A 5,035-nucleotide genomic window follows, 5' to 3' on the forward strand; every position below is an offset into this window, starting at 1 on the left:
ACAAGTAGTGTTGTAGGCACCGACATTTTCCCCTACAGTATTGGTGCCATTAACTCCCATACAATAAGGCTCCCCCAAATGCCTCTGGGCATCAACAATGTTGTGGACGCCGGCATTTATCGTACCAGGTGAACATGGTAAAACCTCTTGCATGCCTTCAGGTATCAATAGTGTGGCAGGCGTCGACGTCTGCCATACCCGAAGAAGACAACACAACCTCCCACATGCATCTGACATTTAATAGTATTGTGGGCGCCTACCATCATCCTGTACCCGTCGGCGTGGGCAACATGGCTTAGTAGCATACGTACTCTCTTCCTCTCACTTGTAAGGCCACCCCCTTCACCTATAAAAGGGGATGCGCTCTCTTCCAACAAGTTGATTCAGATTCATTAGATCGATCAAGTTCACTACTACACAACAGCAGAACCACCAGGTTTAAACCACGAGCACTCGCTCGAACACTTAGCTCATAGCGGGGCTCCCGTCACTCTCGGCCCTTCCGACCGGAGTCTGACCGGACCTCTTGTACCCCCCCCACCTTTCTCCTTCTCGTTTGTAACCCCACTGCAAACTTCGGGCACCTGGGCTCAGGAATAAAGTCACTGGCTGACTCAAACTAGACGTAGGGCACGTTGCCTGAACCAGTATAAACCATGTGTCGTTGAGTGCTAGGCCACCTCCGATCATAACGTACGGCAAAACTACAAATATTTTCGTGTTGGTCACTTTCTGCACCAACAATCTCAATCTTAAGTTACAAGTTCAGAGAACTTATCAAAGACTCAAAGTTATATGTTCACAGAACTTATCAAAGACTCAAAGTCACATAATCACACAAACACTCGTCGGCGCCCCGGTCCCTCAACGGCTTCAGACAAAACAGAGCAAGGGTTAGTAGAGATTGAGGGTTAGGGTTAGGGATTGAGCAAGGGTTAGGTCGACAACGACTTACCTTCAAAGTCGGAGCACCAGAGTCGTCGACGAGGTCGACGAGGCACGGATCCAGCAAGCACAGACGACGAGGGACGGATCCGGTGAGGACGAAGCGAGATCAAGGGTTAGGGTTAGGGATTGAGCAAGGGTTAGGGTTAGGGATTGTGCCAGTGCCGGCCAGCGGTGGCTCCAGAGGCCACCGGGGAGCGAGAAAAAGAGAGGAAGTCGGAGGCGAGAGAGGAGAGCGAGTCGCCGACAGCGGCGACGTCGACTCGCCGAGAGAGGAGAGCGAGGAGAGAGAGGAGCAGGCGAGACGGCGCTGCGGGGGAGAGCTGAGAGCGAGGCGAGAGAGACAGAGAGTGAGAGCAAATGAATTAGGGCAACGGAGACGTGGCCGGCCGGCCGGGACGGGCGGTTTTATACCCCGATTCCAACGGCCGGATCCAACGGTCCGATGGGAGCGAGGCCGGGGATCCAACGGCCGTCTGAGGCCGAGCCGTGCCGCTGTCGGGCCGATCCATATAGCATGCCGTGCCCGGGCCGACACTACGGGCCAGAATGGTGGCCTAGGCATGGCACTAAAGCCGAGCCATGCAAGGCACTGGCACGAAGGCCGACGGGCCGGGCCGTTTCTGGGCCATGCTAATTAGTGCCGTGCTTGGGCCGGCCCATAGTGCCCGGGCCAAATGGCCAACTATACTAGTAGTGCTGTTTCTTCTCCAAGACGAGGAAGACGTTGGTGAGGTCGTCCTTGTTTCTGCTGGTGTTGCTACGGTAGTCAGTAGCGAAGCCAGTGTGTAATTGTCGGGGTCATGCGACCCCGATAACTTTGTACGAATCAGTGGAACCCCGCGTATTCCTGCCAGCTACGACCCATCAAATTAAGTTCATGAATTTGTGCGACCCCGACAGCAGTTTAGTCTAGATTCGTCGCTGGCGGTAGTATGCCTCGAGCAGCAGGCTGTACCTGCAGAAAGAGTCCGTCCATGGCGTCCCAGCCGAATTGCGTCCGCAGCATGGGCTCCACGACCGCCCTAACGGTGCTTGCCGTCTCCATGGCTAGCCACCGCGGCAACTCGTCGTCGTCCGCCTCACCGCCTGGGCCTGGAGGAGGAGGCAGCGGCGCGTGGTGTCGAAGAGCTGCATGGTCCTGACGGTGAAGGAGCCTTCCTTGGCGATGACCTTGGCGAAGTCGTCGGGACAGGGGCTGTAGTAGGGCGCGTTGAAGGCGTGGACCTGGTCCTCGTCGACGAGCCCGGCGGCGGCCATGTCCATGAGAGCGTCGGCGAGGAGGTCCCAGAGGTAGCAGTCGTGGGCGGTGGGGCGGGCGGTCCTCCTGGCGACGAAGGTGAGGAGGAGCAGGCCGCGGGGCCTCATCTCGGCGGCGCGGCAGGAGAGGAAGGCGAGGAAGTCGGCGTGGAACTGGGAGCGGTAGGCGTCCAGCACCGCCGCGGGGCCGGACTCGGAGACGTAGACGCGGCCAAGGTTGGGATGCTCCATCCTCATCGTCGGCGCCTGTTAGGTAATTGTGCATGCAGACATGATCGCAGTTATATTAGCGAGTCAGTCTCGATCGTCGTTTCTTGTCATTTCAAATGATTTCATCATCTGTATATCTATCGATCGACAGTGCAGTGCACTCAGCCAGCCTATACGAGTCGATCAGTACCTTGGACAGGAAGTGCAGGCTGCTCGAGGATACGACGTAGTCCAGGCTGGCCTCCGGGAAGACGCGCTCGTAGAAGGAGCCCGGCCATGCCGACGCGAGGCAGCAGCCGGTGGCGGCGAGCGGCGACGACGGCAGGTGGGTCTCCGCCAGCACGGCCTCGACGGCGTCGGACACCATAAGCAGCGCGTTGGGCCCCGTGGCGCAGCCCAGGTCGGCGATGGCCATGGAGTCCGGGCGGCCACGGGCGCGGTAGAGCGCCGCCGCCAGCTCCTGCCTGGCCTTCTTGGTGACGGAGGCGATGACCCGCTGGAAGTCGGAGTTGTTGGCGTAGCACATCTTGCCGTCGCTGCTGCTGTTCATGCGGCGCACGGCGACGACCGCTGCTGCTGCTGCTGCTGCTTCTGGCCTCGGCCTCGGCCTCGCGACGACTACCGCCTCGTCCTGCAGCATCTCCATGTATTTACTGGGTTATTACTGTTTCTTAGCTTCGTTTGTTGTTGGAAAAATATCTTCTTTAATTCCTGGACCTGCTGCTTCTTCTCTTGCTATATATATATATATATATATATTATATATATATATAGCTAGTGAACGAGGGGACGTATAGATGCAGGGTGTAAAGTTTTGGGATGTCACGTTAGATGCTAAATGGGATGTCGCATGCGATGTTTGGATACTAATAAAAAAATAAATTACAGAGAAGAATTTATTAAACCTAATTAATCCGTTATTAGCGCATTTGTACTGTAGCACTTTATTGTCAAATCATGGACTAATTAGTCTTAAAAGATTCGTCTCGCAAAGTAGTCGTAATCTGTACAATTAGTTATTTTTTTAGTCTATATCTAATACTTTATGCATGTGTCGAAACATTCAACGTGATAGGATGTAAAGTTTTGATGGACGAACTAAACAAGGGCTGATGTGAAGAAGAAAGGGGAGGAAGTGAAGGATTATTGAAGGCATGGATATGCATGTGTAGTGTGTGATGATACTATGTAGGCAACCACAACAACCTACCCATCTATGAGTGGCCGTGGTCTCGCACAGCATCCAGCACTGCATGCATCCATGTCACTATGCATATGTTGTTGCAAGCTTGTTACCCACCGCTCTTCCGTGCCAAACGTTTAGACTCACTTTAGGCTGAAGCCAACATCCTTGTTAGCCTGCGTTGTTGCCTGCATTAATTAAGGGTTGTAAAAGATGAGAGTCAGCAACGATCGAGGAAACCGGCAGGCCCTAGCTTGGGTCCTTGCGTGGTGTTGAATGATCAGAACAGCCCTGATCGTGGCTTAATTTTTACAGAGGACGGCAACCACCACCTAGGGCCTTCTTTAGATTCAAAAGTTTTTTCACTCTTTTTTCATCACATCAAATCTTTAGACACATGCATGGAGTATTAAATATAGATAAAAAATAATTAATTACACAGTTTGATTGTAAATTACGAGACGAATCTTTTAAGCCTAGTTAGACCATGATTGAACAATAATTACTAAATACAAATAAAAGTGCTACCGTGTCAAATACTGATTCCTAACACTCGTGTAAACAAGGCCGTAGAGTGTATGTAGGCCAAGAGAAGTCAAAGTCATCCGTGACGATGTGTTGACTGCAATGCAATGCAACAGCGGAGCGGAGGAGATGGCCGGCGCACAAGCGTCCTCTCATTGATTATCGCTGATGAGGCGCGGTGGCGGCTGGCGGACAGGCGGAGGGAGCCACCGTCGTCTTTTTCTTACATCCAACTCCAACCGCTGCTGATGTCCAAATTAAAAGCTCGCTACCACTAGTAGTAGTTACATGTACTACTCCACACACACACCACACACATAGATATAGTATATATATATATATATTGATATATATATATATATATATATATAGATATTAGATATATATATAGTATATATATATATATATATATATATATATATATATATTATATATATATATATATAATATATAACTAAATATATATATATTTATTACTATAGAGAGACAGAGATGAGAGAAGGAGGAAGAGAGAGGAGAGAAGAGAGGAGAGAGAGTGAGGAGAGAGAGAGAGAGAAGAGACTATCAGCAGCCGGCTAAATAAGTATTCTGACCACCTCTATTACCATAATTATGCTATACTATATATATATATATAATATATTATATCTCTTCTCCGCTCTCGCTCTCTCCTCTCCTCTCGCTCTCGCGCGCGCGCTCGCTCGCGCGCTCTCGCCGCCGCCCTTACCCTGACTATCTACGTAACCACAGCGGACGGCTCCACAAATTCCTTTTTTCCTGGCAATTTTTTCAACGTGGAAATCTGTATATAGCCACCACAGATTTTAAACACATACTGCTTTATCTGCTCTATAACCACCACAGATTTTGAACAAATTGATTTTCATCTTACTCTTTTCGGCCATGGTTTTT

General features: G+C 50.8%; 1 pseudogene; it reads right to left on the bottom strand.

Annotated features, from left to right (window-relative positions):
- Positions 1–1,857: 1,857 nt before the first annotated feature.
- Positions 1,858–3,095, bottom strand: LOC136456021 (jasmonate O-methyltransferase-like; annotated as a pseudogene).
- Positions 3,096–5,035: the final 1,940 nt, after the last annotated feature.

The sequence above is a fragment of the Miscanthus floridulus genome, chromosome 1 (assembly GCF_019320115.1).
Source record: "Miscanthus floridulus cultivar M001 chromosome 1, ASM1932011v1, whole genome shotgun sequence".
NCBI lineage: Eukaryota > Viridiplantae > Streptophyta > Magnoliopsida > Poales > Poaceae > Miscanthus > Miscanthus floridulus.